Source organism: Silurus meridionalis, chromosome 2 (genome assembly GCF_014805685.1).
Source record: "Silurus meridionalis isolate SWU-2019-XX chromosome 2, ASM1480568v1, whole genome shotgun sequence".
NCBI classification, from domain to species: domain Eukaryota; kingdom Metazoa; phylum Chordata; class Actinopteri; order Siluriformes; family Siluridae; genus Silurus; species Silurus meridionalis.
Genome location: NC_060885.1, coordinates 4,840,481 through 4,856,802, shown reverse-complemented (window position 1 = coordinate 4,856,802; position 16,322 = coordinate 4,840,481).

Genomic DNA, 16,322 nt, shown 5'->3' with positions numbered 1-16,322 from the left:
GTGGTATCATCATATAGTTTTGAGACTGGCTCTGTTTACAAGAAAGTATTTTATTTATCTATGTTTACACACTATCACATTTAAAATGCTTCCCTTGCACAGCAATACAGCGCTCCCAGTGTTCCTGCCACTTCTGGAATGTGTCCTGAAAGTCTTCTTTTTAAAGCCATCAAGCAACTTCTGCGATTCGCGCTGGATCTCCGCAATGATGTCAAAACAGTTCAAAACAGTTGCTAAGCTTTTTTTTCTGCACTATTTGTACTTTTATGTTTTCTTTCCTTTTTCTTTTTAACATTTTTCTTACCACAATTTTCTTCATTTTAAATCACCAGGAAATCTGTTATGCACAGAAACAATTCATGGAAAAAAATTATGTATACTATGATGCAGCTGGGGCTACTGTGAAAGGAGACTTGTTGAATTGTGTACATTTGATAATTTAATAATACCATTCTCACTGTAAGAGATTCCTGTCTGTGATGCAGTGCTCTGTTATACTGCGTTTTTTTGTAATATTGATGGATTCTATAGCCGGGGCATCACAGTGATGGCATTAAGAAGTAGATTAATTCAGGTAGGACACCACTGAAGGCTCTGACTTAACTAGAGTATATATAACAAATATTATCTGGGACTTGAACTTGGATACATGCAGAAAACTTGCATCAGTCATGTGGAGTATTTACAGTTAACTAATAAGCATGTACATAAATAAGTGAGAAGTAAATAATAGAAAATATTCTATTAATAAAAATAGAATTTATTTATTTAAATATAGAATCTAATAAAAATATATTTGCTGAATTTAAGGATGTCCTTGGTTACATGAGTCTGTTAAAATAATTTTCTTTTTCTAAAATACATATTTCTCCCATTGGCCTTATAACAAATAATACAGTAGATCACATTGAAATGTTTTGTCTTCCAAACAGTCTTCATTACTAGGCTGAAAGATTTTTTAATTTTATTTATGAAGGGTACAAAAAGTTCAGTCACTAAGAAAGCAAATATGATCATGAAGTGAATGAGTTCACTGCTCATCATGCCTTCAGCAGAGTCTGCCTAACTATCTCCAAAAACACTTTGTTTCTGTTATTAGCCCTGAGTGTTCTACAGAGCAGCTGTCTTTGTGCTAAAAGGACATTTGGAATCATGGACTGAAGAACAGAGAGCAATAAAATGCATTTTAATGATGAAAGAGCTGCATTTTAATCACCACGGATTCCAGATGCTGGTCACCTCAGAGCTAAATGAGTTGGAGAAGTTTATATATATATATATATATATATATATATATATATATATATATATATATATATATATATATATATATATATATAATGAACATAGCAAGAACTTTTCAATTGCTGTAAACATTTTGTTTTTGAGTATACTGAATCTGATTGAACTATAGCGATATTTCATTTCTACAAACATATTTCAAGCTGAAATACGTTACTGTGCCTCTTGTAAAATGTGCCAAAGATGTTCATTAGTTGGAGATTTTTTTCAGACCTTGTAATCCAGCTCATCCCAGAGCCGTTCAATTGGATTTAGGTGTGGTGACTGGGCAGGCCATTCCATGATAGATATCACCCTAGTTCCCTTTCAGGAACAAGACAACGCGTCAAAGCGCTTTGGGAACGCCTCTCGTTGTCCACGCTCTGAATCACGTGTGAAATCCGGTCAATAGGCAAGTCATGACGTCAATGGCGGGCGACGTTGCGCAAACCAGGAAGCTACAAAAAGGGTGAGCGACGGGAGTGACAGTAGCTTCTGTTTGTTCAGATAAGCACTTTGTGTGTGAATCTGTGCAAGCAATGGTGAAAAGCAAGCAAAACTTGCTTTGCGTTTTTTGTTTAGGAGTGGAGCATGTTAAGTCGGCACAATAGGAGGTCCTGTTTTAGACTGGTTTGTCTAAGGGACACCTATTTCCACATTGCCATCCTTCCCACTCACAGGAGGTTCCTGAGGTTTGCTTTCGGGGGCGAAGCTTACCAATATCGGGTCCTCCCATTTGAGATTAAAACTTAATGCAAAGAAGAGTGTGCTTTTTCCATTGCAGAGAATCACCTATTTGGAGCTCCCAAGACGGGGCCTTCAGACAGGAACATAGGTTCTTTTCATATTTCTAAGAACCTATGTTCCTGTCTGAAGGCCCCGTCTTGGGAGCTCCTTGTTGTCACATAAAGCTAACGACAGAAGCATCTCTCACGGGGTGGAGAGCAGTCATGAGTGGCCACTCCGCCCAAGATCGGTGGAACGAGTTACATCACTCATGGCACATAAACTGCCTGGAGATGATGCCATGATGCCATACTCCCTGCATTCCTGCGGCGCTTACCTTCTCTTTTTACAGAAGCTAATGTCGCTACCATTGCTTACCCATTTTGTAGCTTCCTGGTTTGCGTGACGTCGCCCACCGATGACTTGTCATCAAGCCTATTGCCAGGATTTCACACGATTCAGACAATGCAAGGCGTTCCTGAAGCGTTTCGATGCAGCGTCTCGTTTCCTCAGGGAACTAGGGTTAAATACGTAACCTAGAGACGTTTGCTCTCTAAATAACACTTACAGAGCTCGGATGTGTATGGTGTTGAAGTATGGAATAGTAGCCATGTTGGTTACTTTTACCCAGAAGAAGTCTCCAATATTCCCTGCACTAAAACAACCCCAAGTCTTATATGAATATATATTCACTGTGCTTCCTCAACAACTTTTGCACATTTTTTCAATGTCCAGAGCCTTTATATTTTTTTATTCTCCATCCATCCATCCATCCATCCATCCATCCATCCATCCATCCATCCATCCATCCATCCAATCCACCCACCCACCCATCCATCCATGACCATTGGTTCCTGTTCTCCTCAGCCTGTTGCAGTACACACCATTTCACCTGCTGCTTCTTGTCCAGTTAATAAATCCCTCTCCTGATGATGGTGAAATATTATAGCGTATCGGCTTGGCTGCTTTTAGTCCCTGTGAGAAAAGTGCCTCATTTCATTTTCCAGACACCCCCTGCCACTACAAACTAATAACACAAGCTGTCCACATGAATAACCCGCACTGAGCCAGGTAAATCCCTGCAGAATTAAACATCACACTGATCTGTCTGAAGTCCTGGAGATTTCCATGACAAATTTGTGTATCAGGGGGAAATATACACATGATAGGGTGATTTATGGGTGGCATCCTTCCTGCAGTGTGTATGATGTTACAAAATGTTTATGCGCAAGTTAAAAACAGGATTTTATCCAGATATGCTGCACTGCCATATAAAATCATCACTACTTGCATCTGATTCTAACCTAGCCTTGATTATCATGTTTTTTTCGATTATCTGATCTATTGCCTGACCTGAATGTTTGCTATCAATATTGCTTCTTAACCTGCACCTGCATTTATCTTGTGCATCACAAGAGAAAATGGCAAACGGAAAAAGGTACAACATGACATTATTTAATTAATCAATCAATGCAATTGCAACGTATGCCATTGGTATGAGAGAAACACAGCATAAGACCAACGTATACTATAACACACCCTGTTTTCTTGTATTCTTTACATAAATCTTATGAAATCTTCTGATACCCTGCAATATTTTTGTAGCTATTTATTTTCTATCTCTTTCCTAAACAATTGCCAACAAAGTCCCAGCAAGAGCCTCTTTCCATTCCTAAAATGAACCTCTCTGAGACACCTCAGTGTGTCACTGCCTTCACACTTGTTTATTTAATGCAGATGTAAATCTGGAGTCTTGCTGATTTGAAGCAGGTTGCCAATCATACTCAGGTGTGTGACTCACATCGAGAAAAAGATAAAAAAATAAAATTAATCAAACAGATTGCCCTTTAAGACAGATGTATTAGCTCAGCCCATGTATATTTTCTCCCATGATGCAATAAAAAGGTCAAAGCAGTAATGTGGAATGAACTACGCATATTTAGCTTTCATTGTACTTCCTATGAACTAGCAGTAAATAAACTGGATTATCACTTAAGTGCCAGGTGGCTGTGCGGTCTGAGGTGAGCTGTAGTGTCTCCCATCCTCCATTCCTGCTGTTTTTTATCAGGTCCATCGTTTCATTCAGGGATAATTCTTCTTTTACCCTAAGCCACACTACAGATCTGTGAGCTGCTGCTGTTATCACCGTGTCTGTATATGTGAGATATGTAAAGCTGACTGACCTGCAGACAATCCTTAAAAGACACCAGTTAGGAAAAGGGGCAGATCAGAAGAGCAGAGCAGAGCAGATATACTGATGCCATTAGCTGTGAGGGCTATAAGGTAAACAGGTAAATAGTTCAAAAAGTTTTTGCAGTTTAATTATTACGTGTATAGTGAAGAAGTTGACGATTCCACTTTGAATCTTTGGAAGAAGTCCAGCAGGAGGGTCTATGCAAGCAATTCATGCCCCATGCAGGATGCTTCTAGGTTGTTGATATGACATTTGAGGAAGCAGCCATTTCCACTTTTGTAAACGTTCTTAAATGCTCTCAAGCATTCCCCTCACAATTTCAGAGTGAAGTCATTTTAGAGTGAAGTCATCATTAACTAAAAACACTCCCAGGTATTTTAGGTTACCTCTTTTCCATCTGAATCTCCTGGTAACATGGGGTAGCCTTTTTTTCCGTTCCCCCATCAACAAGGCTTTACTTTTTTCCAATTGACTTTTGCAGAAGAGAGTCTTGAAATCATTAACAATACATTCTAGTCTTTTAACATCATCAGACTCTGAAATAAAAACCATTACATCATCAGCACATGCAGAAAGAGTAGGTATATTGTGACACTTTAATACCAGTTAAGTCCTTTCTTATTGTGTGCAACAGCGTCTCGATGGCCGGAGAGTACAACATTCCTGACATGGCACACCCTTATCTAACATCTCTCTGAATTTAGACATTTGAAATGATTTTTTTAAAGGGGCTGCTTAGTGGAAACACAGGTACTAGGGATCTTGTTTGGATCACTTCATTAGCTTTTATAATTGTGTCCAAAAAAAGAACAATGACAGGTTAAGCTTTCACAGCTCTTCCTGCACAATCCTTTCACGTTTTCAGCACGAACGCTGGAAACAGGGGTTAAACACCAACCAAACTCTAATCTACGTATCTGCTATTTACAAAATACACAAAAAACATATACAAAGACATACCAAAAGAAGAGAAGAAGTGCACAACCGCAGTCTGTCACCACTCACTCAAGCTCCGCCCACATGCACTTGACAGAGAGAGAGAGAGAGAGAGAGAGAGAGAGAGAGATCTCACTTTTTCTCACTTTTTTCACTTCTACTACTTCGATGTAAATTTTGCTTGTTTTAAATTTGTAGAAATCTGTTTAAAATTACTTTATTCCTGTTTTATACATTTTCTTAACATTTTTCTTTTATTTACATTTATTGTAATTCATTCTTTTTTTTTCTTTTTTTAAAACCTAGTATTAAGTAGTTGATTTTAATGTCCAATTTTATTTATATTTATATATTTTTTTTTAATTACAATTTTTTTAAATTATTATTTTAAGGCACATGAAAAATGTATCAGAGAGAGAGAGAGAGAGAGAGAGAGAGAGAGAGAAATTGTGTGAGAGAAAGAGACAGAAATGTATATTTTTACATAAATTATATATTATACAGCATGGAACAGGAGGGTGAATAAATCCCTCAGTTCTTTATACTATTCTGTGTATTTTGATCGTGACTATTGGTGGTGCTGTTGCACTTGCTTCCAAATAATCCTATTTATTAAAAAGCAAATAAAACCAAACAAACCTATATGTATGTAGGTTTTTTTATTTTTAGACAAGGTAGCTTAGCCATGCTAGCACATTTTCATTAAAAACCTGTGTTTAGCAGCTTACAGGAATATTCCAAAGGTGCTCTCATGGAACAGTGAATAATACAAAGCAGATGCTGCCAGATGCTGCTATTTGTCTGGTCTGCTACAAGTTCACTAGTACAAAAAGACAAACACTGAGTATGATCTAATTCAAACAGTAAGTCAATAAGAAGCTACTGATTCATCTCATTACTTTTCTATGCTTAACAATTTTACATGACAAGAAAAGGTTTTGTTTTTTGTTATTTTTAGTAACATCAAATGTCCAATTTGTGTAAGAACAAGAACATTGAGTGCAGCCCAGACCTCACCACCCAATGGTATATATATATATATATATATATATATATATATATATATATATATATATATATATATATATATATATATATATATATATGCAAGGCAAGGCACAATTTTCTTGGTGCTTTTTACCAGGGCATTGCCACATATGCTGGACACCATCTGAGCCAAACAAGTTTATCTTAACCTCATCAGACCACAGGACATGGTTACAGTACTTCATGCTCTTGGACAGGTCGTCTTCAGCAAACTGTTTGCAGGTTTTCTTGTGAGCAGCTTCAGAAGAGGCTCCTTCTGGGACGACGGCCTGCAAACCGACTTGTTGCAGTGTTCGGCGTATGGTCTGAGCACTGACGAGCGGACCTTCAGCTTTTGCAACGTCTAAAGCAGTGCTGCAGCACTTATGAGTCTATTTTTTAAAGACAGATTCTGCACCTGACGCACAGCACAAAGACTCAACTTCTCCGATGGACTCTTGCGAGGTCTGTTCCGAGTGAAACCCATCTTAGAAAACCTCTGTATGACCCTCATCACTGTACTGTAACTCAGTTTCAGGGTGTTACAGAGCTTCTTACAGCCTCAGCATCTTTGTGGAGAGCAACAATTCTAATTCTCAAATCCTCAGAGACTCTTTACCAGGATGTTCAACATCCAGTGGTCAGTATGAGAGAATTATACTCAAAGCACCAAATTTTAACTGCTCTAATACAAGATACACAAATTTGTCTGGTCCTATCAAGCAGAAAAAACATGAACATGATGAATAGGACTTGTGGCTTTGCACGTTTACATGACATCATTTAGGGTGTACTCACTTTTGTTACCAGTTATTTAGACAGTAATGGCTGTATGTTGAGTTGTTTTTAGGGGACAGTAAATCTGTACTGATACACAAGCTGGACATTCACTATTCACTATTATATTCAAGTTTCATTTTTATAGTATTGTCCCTTCAGAATATACTAAAAGAGTATATAATCAGTTTTGTTTATTAAATAATAAACTGTATAAAATTATGTTGTTTTTTATACATGTTGAAGGGGTTGTTCCTGGTAAATCAGCAAATATATAAAACTCACACCCATTACAATAGATATAATAGAAATATATAAAATTTTGCCCATCTGCCAATATGGAGTTACAATATTCAGCTTTTAACCTCTCGACTGAAAATAGATATTGAGGACAGACAGACAGACAGACAGACAGACAGACAGACAGACAGACAGACAGACAGACAGACAGATAGATAGATAGATAGATAGATAGATAGATAGATAGATAGAAAGAAATGATAATAGTAGAATTATGCAAACTAACAAGTATGGATAAATATGCCAGTATATGTACAACAAATAAATATCAAGGCTCTGGGTAGTAAAAATTTAAATAGCAAGTAAAGTACAAATATATAAAAATTTGTGCACAAAATATGTAAAAAAGTGTAAAGTATATGACATTTCTACATTGTATTTACAACGGAAGAAAGAGAATACACAGCATATATACAGAGGGTATACAGATAAATAAGATACATAAGATGTTTTTCAATTATATGCAATTATAATTATACAGAGATTCTACAGATTGTACAGAGTGCAGCTGAATTGCATAATGATCACTGGCAGTAAAATCAATAAAGCATTTAATGAGACACCAGTGTATGAGCCGTGCAGCGTAGAGTTCAATTAAAGAAACCACACTCACTTTATGGCATCCCGGGTAGCTCGCTACCGACCTCACAATAATTCATACATTCACATTTAAGGTGGTGTTGGTAATATTGGTGTTCCCTCTCCTATTTTAACTCAATCTGACAACACAAGACAGTGCAGGACAACACAGGACAGTGCAAGACAATACACAAAACACAAAATAGCTCCGCCAGTAAACCTGTCGTAACGAGATAAAGTAAACAGTAGCAAAAGTGTGAACAGAATATTGTGCAAATGAGCAAACAGAACAATAGTTTTAAATTTTTAACTAGGCAGTGAAATTTTACATCGCAAAGACATATGTAATACGTACAGTGAAGTAGTATAGGCACTTTTAAAATCGACCAATCATATTAGATCAGTCAGTGAAATGGGTGGTGACTCAGTGGTTAAGGCTTTGGGTTACTGGTCAGAAAGTCTCTCTGCTCCATTGGTGCTGTATACTTGCTGTCTCTGTCCTCTGATCCCAACTTCCTAACAAACTGAGATAAGCAAGAAATATTTCTGTGTTTAATGTACAGGGTGGCGCAAGGAAACTGGAAATTTTTAACTAGGTGTTGCCGTTAGTTATAATGGAGCAGTGGAGTGGTGCACAAGGAGCGTTTACTGTAAAGCCTTTTGTAAGAATGGTAAAAGTGTGAGAGCTGCACAAAGGGAATTTTGGCTTCATTGCCAGTTTAGACATTATGATTGTGTCCCGTCTGCTAATTAAAAAATTCCCTTTTTCACAAACAATTGCCAACGCCCAGGGTTGCCAACTTCTAGTTGGGAAATTTACCATTTTGTTGCGCCACTCTGGATATACATTATTTGGATAAACGTATTGGGACACCTGATCATTCCTGCTTGCTAATATGGTTCTTTACCAAACACAAAAATGGAGGCACACAATTTTACAGGATCTCTTTGGATGTGGTATAATAAAATATTGCATTAACTTGAACTTGGAAACCCAAATCTGTTCCAGCATCACAATGCCTCTGTGTACAAAGTGATCTCCAGGAAGATATGCTTTACATGGTTTGGAGAGGAAGATCTTGAGTGGCCTTCTATAGAGCTCTGATCTTATCCCTACTGAACACCTTTGGGACTAATGTAAACATTGACTGCACTCCAGGTCTCCTCACCTACATAAGTACCTGTCTTTATTAATACCCTTGTGGCTGATGAAGACAAATGTACACTCCAAAATCTAGTGGAACATCTACCCAGAAGAGTGGAGGAAATTATCAGTGCAAATGGGGACTAAATGTGGAATGTGATGCTCAAAAAGCACATACCGTACTTATGACCAGGTGTCTGCAAACCTTTGGCGATACAGCGTATGTTTTGGTGCCTCTGGACTGATATTCTCTTTATATTCAAATGATATAAGCAGCTGGATTTAAGGAAGCTGTTGTTTGTAATTAGCACCTCATTACACAATCAGAAATGATTACAATTGTAAATTACAATACAAAATGCATCTGGGGACCAGCAGAGTTTGCAAACAGATGGGCAAACCAACAACCTCCATATTCAACCTTTCTGATATGTGCGTGAGTTGTATTACAAAGCATCTGTTTACTGATTGCTTTTTGGAGGAGTTTTTTTTTTCCAAGGCTGAAAACACCAGAGGCGATTTTTTTCCTCTCCACCGGTCGATTTTTGTTGACAGTACAGAGTGAAACTAGTAATTGATAACATATTACCAAGTAATGGTTTCAACTCCATCCTCTTCTACAGAGCAAATTACATCTGAACATCCATCCATGGCTCCTTTCAAACTCCCTTTTTCTCGCCAGTGTTTCTCTGGGGGAACAGTTTGCTTTCAATATAGACTCAAATTTGGTACATCTTTCAGCACATCTAAATCATGATTGATCCTGCAAAAAAAAAAAAAAACGAAACTACTGAGGATGTGGAAATGTTATTCATCAGCAAAAAATATTTGATATGATGACTGTGGTGGTTTTTCACATAAAAAGAAATCATCAGTTAGTAAATTGCTTTGATTTTCCACATGATTTTTAAGAATGCATCAGTTTTCACTGTTTTCACCTTGCAAGCCATCATGTTTTAGCAATGAATGCAATGCATTCGTATTTGATTTTTGTTTAAACCTGATTCTGCCTCTGTCCTGGCCTTAATTTGTTGCCTGATTATGTTTACCTGCTCTGTGGAAGAGCAGCATCATTTGTATCACAGTCTTGCTTTTTTTCAAGTTCAAAACTTGGTTTTTCGATGTTTCTAATATCTACCTATTCTTAATTTTGACCTTTAAATGTTTCCTTGATTTCCAAATATGGCTCATGCAAGTTTAGTGGGAAGATTAATTTAATTCAATTCAATTTTATTTGTATAGTGCGTTTGACAATACATGTTGTATAAAGGAAGCTTTACAGAGATAAAGCAGTTATAAGGTTAAAGAATGTGTAAGTTTAGTGCCTATAAGTTTTAAAAGACTTAAGCAGCCTTACTGTAAGTGTTAGATTGGTGGTTAAGGCTTTGGGTTACTGATCGGAGAGTTCAAGCCACAGGATTGCCAAACTGTCACTCTTGGACCCTTGAGCAAGGCCCTTAACTCTCTGTGCTCCAGAGTTGCTGTATCATAGCTGACCCTGTGCTCTGATCTCAGCATGGCTGCGATATGCTGTGATTAACTATTCCTCCTTGTGCTTCGATCCCTGCTACAGACTTCAGGATTGTTTTGAGACTTCTATGGATATTTCCCAATAAAACTTATACCAAGTGTAAAAAAAAATACAAGGGGTGGCACCTGTCCTCTAATGTAAGGTGTCTAGACAATCAAAAGACCTGTGTGGTGGAATGTCTTTTCACACACAGGTTTACCTGTTCTCAAACCAAGTTAGATAGTACATGACAGAATGGAGCTAACAAGGCTAGAGAGCATGCCACAGCAAGGGGTAACAAAAAAAAAAGCTTCTATCCAACATATAGTAGGACAGCAGAAAGCTAGAAACAGCAGAGCAAAAACAAACATACTACAGCACTGATAGGTAACAACATGTTTTCCAAATGTATAAAACAAAAAAATGTATATTTGTAAATGGATTATGGACAAGAGCATTTAATTGGCCAAGGCACAGGGCAGTTGTTTAGCCACAGAATTTAGCCAAAGAAACTCAGCTAGGGGTAACAAAGACAGACTTTCAATTGGTGGCAAACAAGCAAAGAGCAACATCTTATGCATACCAGCAAAGACTGATAAAAGAGGTTGTACAGTGGTGTGAAAAAGGGTCCCGGTTTATTTTTTTGCATGTTTGTCACACTTCAATGTTTCATATCATTAAACTAATTTCAATATTAGTAAAAGATAACACAAGTGAACACGACATGTAGTTTTTAAATGAAAATTTTTATTATTGAGGGAAAACAAAATCCAAAACTACATGGCCCTGTGTGAAAAAAGTGTTTGCCCCTAATAACTGGTTGAGCCGCCCTTAGCAGCAACAACTGCAATCAAGCATTTGTGATCATTTGCAATGAGTCTGTTACAGCACCGTGGATGAATCTTGCTCTATTCAGCCACATTGGAGGGTTTTCAAGCATGAAAAGGTCATGAATTGTTGTAATTCAGCCACATTGGAGGGTTTTTTAGCATCAAAAGGTCATGCCACAGCGTCTCAATAGGATTCGGGTCAGAACTTTGACTAGGCCACTCCAAAATCTTAATTTTGTTTTTCTTGAGCCATTCAGAGGTGGACTTGCTGGTGTATTTTGGAACATTGTCCTGCTGCAGAACCCAAGTTCGCTTCAGCTTGAGGTCATGAACAGATGGCTGGACATTCTCCTTCAGGATTTTTTGGTAAACAGCAGAATTCATGGTTCCATTTATCACAGAAAGTCTTTCAGGTCCTGAAGCAGCAAAACAGCCCCAGACCATCACTCTACCACCACCATATTTTACTGTTGGTGTGATGTTATTTTTCTGAAATGCAGTGTTACTTTTATGCCAGACGTAATTGGACACACACCTTCCAAACTTCCAACTTTTGTCTCATCAGTCCACAGATTTTCCCAAAAGTCTTAGTGATCATCAAGATGTTTTCTGGATAAACTGAGACGAGCCTTTCTGTCCTTTTTGCTTAGCAGCAGTTCTTGTCTTGGAACTCTGACATGCAGACCATTTTTCAGAGTCTCTTTCTCATGGTGGAGTCATGAACACTTACCTTAACTGAGGCAAGTGAGGCCTGCAGTCTTTGGATGTTGTTGTGGGGTCTTTTGTGACCTCTTGGATGAGTCGTTACTGTGCTCTTGGGTTATTTTTGGTTCGGCTGGCCACTCCTGGGAAGGTTCTCCACTGTTCCATGGTTTTGCCATTTGTAAATAATGTCTCTCACTGTGGTTCACTGGAGTCCCTAAGCTTTAAAAATGGATTTATAACCTTTTCCAGACTGATAGATCTCAATTACTTTCTTTCTCATTTGTTTCTTAATTTCTTTGGATCTCAGCATGATGTCTATCTTTTGAGGATCTTTTGGTCTACTTCACTTTGTCAGGCAGGTCCTATTTAAGAGATTTCTCGATTGTGAACAGGTGTGGCAGTAATCAGGCCTGGGTGTGGCGAGAGAAAATGAACTCAGGTGTGATAAACCATTGTTTTAACAGGGGGGACAACCTTCATTTAAAAACTGCATGTTGTGTTTAAAGGGTTTCAATATCTAATTAAGCGAACAGATTTCTATAGGCCATCTCTCACACCAGACCCACACAGTTTACATTTACATTTACATTTGCGGCATTTAGCAGACGCCCTTATCCAGAGCAACGTACAAACGTGCTTTAAATCTCTAGTAGTGAATAAATCTACACTGGTACGCAAGAATACAAACTCAATATAAATATAACTCGAATTCTACAAACTTGGAAAGTGCTAATTTAGGTATTTCAGGAAGAGGTAGGTCTTCAGTCGTCGCTTAAAGATAGTCAGGGACTCTGCTGTACGGACATCTAGGGGAAGTTCATTCCACCACATCGGTGCCAGAACAGAGAAGAGCCTTGAATTGTACTTACCTCTCATTCTGAGAGAAGGTGGTACCAGTCGAGCAGTGCTGGAGGATCTCAGACAGCGTGGTGCAGTGCGAGATGTGATGAGGTCACTGAGGTAAGATGGTGCTGGTCCATTTTTGGCCTTGTAGGCAAGCATCAGTGTTTTGAATCTGATACGTGCAGCTACTGGAAGCCAGTGAAGGGAGCGCAGCAGTGGGGTGGTGTGGGAAAACTTGGGCTGATTGAACACAAGTCGTGCAGCTGCGTTTTGGATCATTTGCAGTGGACGAATAGCGTTCAGGGGAAAACCTGCCAGCAGAGAGTTGCAGTAGTCCAGTCTTGAAATGACAAGAGACTGAACAAGCAACTGGGCAGCCTGTATGGACAGAAATGGTCGAATCCTTCGGATGTTATAGAGAAGAAATCGACAAGAACGAGCAACATTAGCGATATGTGGGATAAAAGACAGTTGTGGACAATAACAAAGTAAATGTAATTCGTAACTGTACTTAAAAGTAACGTTTTCATGCATTTCTACTTTACTGAAGTATTTTTATTTGGGGAGCCTTTAACTTCATTTTTGACTTCATCAAGTCAAATATTTGAATTTTTACTTAACTACATTTTGTGAAATCAGTTGCTCCATTTTATTTATGAATATAAAAACTTAAAGACTTATAAAAACTGTTCAAACACTAAGCAAGCCACCAATCAGGGTCGAGTACAGGCTCTGTTTTGAACTTGTTTTGATTGGTGCTTGGTGTATCTACTTATCAACAACATACAGTTCAGTTTTAGTGTCAACAGCAAGCACAACATTTTGAGAGGAATAAATGATGAAGAAACTCCTGACTCACCACAATACACGTGGCCACGATTTGTGTTTTTTTTTTTTGTTTTGTAGTAATTGAAAAGCATTTGGAAAAGTTTTGTGTCAAAAATAATAATAGGAACATTACAACTACAACACAGTACTTTGGATACTTAAGGACATTTGAAGCCAAATACTTTTGTACTTTCACTTGAGTAAAAGTTTAAAGGGAGCACTTTTACTCATCATATTTTATCTCTACTTTAACTCAAATACATGGTTTGTGTTCTTCATCCACCACTGGACCCACAATACTTGTGCTTTATACAAACACATTAAACATCTATGAGTTCCTGTGCGAGCTTCTACTAGTGGACCCAGTATTGTGTCTCTCAGCACACAGTCAGTGCACTAATGGAAATACTGAAGTCGTTGCTGCAGTAATGATTGATTAAAAGACCAAAGCTTTTTAAAGCAAATCATAATGCTACTAAATCCCCCCCTGGTGGTCAAGAAAATGGAAAATAATATAGAGTGGAAAACCTTTCGACAGGCAGTATATTATCTTCAATTTAATTCAATGTCCTTGAAAACTTTTGAGAACATTTCAGGCAGTTAACAGACCTTTTCTCACATTGTCCATTAGAAATCAATCAGTGTAAAGCAAGTGGAATTTTTAGTGTTTTAGAGATAGATGAATTTGACCATAAAGTCATGATGGAAGCAAGACGCCACCAATTCAAATGACCTCATTAGGAAGCAGATAAATTAATTGCTATATTGCATGCTGATGCATGCCAGAGTTAGTCCTCCTCTATTTCTCAGTACATCAAAAACTCAAAACCTCTAGTGGTTTTATTTTTCTTGACTAACTCTGAATATACAGTACTGACAATGATCTGATTTGTGTTACCTTATAATAGTTATTAAAATACAGCCATTAAAGGGATTGTTTGCTACAAGTCCAGACACATAATTCTTTTTGTTGCTAATGTTGCTTAATTTGTCCTGTATAAATCTCAGGAAACTCTTCTTCTTTCAGCTCCTCCCATTAGGGGGCGCCACAGCGGATCATCCGTCTCCATACCCCCCTGTCCTCTACATCTGACTCTTTCACACCAACTACCTGCATGTCTTCCCTCACCATATCCATAAACCTCCTCCTTGGCCTTCCTCTTTTCCTTTTTCCTGGTGGCTCCATCCTCAGCATTCTCCTACTGATATACCCCATGTCCCTTCTCTGCACATATCCAAACCATCTCAATCTCACCTCCCTCACCTTGTCTCCAAAACGTCCTACATGCGATGTCCCTCTAGTAAACTCATTTCTAATCCTGTCCATCGTCGTAATTCCCAATGAAAATTTCTAACTAAAAATAGAATGCAATGATTTGCTAATCTCATAAATCCATATTCTATTTGCAACAAATACCTCTGGGCACTGAGGAGACCAGTTGCTGAAGTTTTGGGGAGAGGAATGTTGTTCCATGTGTGTCTGATAGAGGATTGTAGCTGCTGAACAGTTCAAATTGTCCCTAAAATGGTACATTTCCTTTTCAGTTTAAACATTTGATATGTTTTCTATGTTCTATTGCAAATAAAATATGGGTTTATGAGATTTGCAAATCATTGCATTCGGTTTTATTCATTTTTACATATAAACATTTTTTAATTGAGATTGTAGAATGTGAGTATTCTGGATTAACAGAATAATGTAATTTTTAGTGTTAAGATGGGCTTCACATTAGTTTGTAAGAGATGTGTTGTAAGAGATGTGAGCCCAGAAAAGACACTCTGTGTCTTTTTCTGGGCTCACATCTCTTACACACCGAGGAAGAGTATTGCGCAGGTTTATTCCAGTGTGTATATTAGATTAGATTAGATTAGATTAGATTAGATTAGATAAGATTCAACTTAATTATCATCGTGCTAGGTACATGTACAGAGCCAATGAAATGCGGTTAGCGTCTAACCAGAAGTGCATAAGAGGCCTATTAACAATAGATAGAGAAGATAAATAAAGTATGATACAGTAAACTGAAGAAGAACATATGCACTAGTGCTGTGTGATTCTTCCCTGATAAGAAAATACACTACGGGCATCGTAGATCGCATGGGAAACCTCTCCAAGAATAAATATTTTGTTCAGGCATGATAAAAATCCAACAGTATCTAGATTTTTTTCATATTATAAAGGCAGAATGCAGAGTGCCGAGATTTTGACTTAACATGTACAAAATAAACTATAATGTAAAGCTGCTAGACCCATTCAGACCCCCAATATACAAGTGTAATTACCAATGAACATGGAACAGGCATGGAAATAATCACGTGACATGGTTCGGTGAGGGGCAGTGGCTAGTAAGTGTTGCTTGTGTCTCTTGGCCTAATCCTGATACAGGCAGATATATTTGCATGGCCATTTTTAAGAACAGCTAAACTGTTTGAGGAAAGGTCTGCCCAAACATCTTAAAACAGTTGTTAAGCTTTTTTGAGAACCTTTTATACTTTTACGTCTTCTTTCCTGTACATTTTGTAGAAAACACAAACAATTTGCCTAGATCCCCAGGAAAACCGTACTGCACAGAAAACATTCACAAAAATCCATGGAAAACCTCGGGGGTAATTTTATGAGGTTAATATCGATGCTTCTGCTGG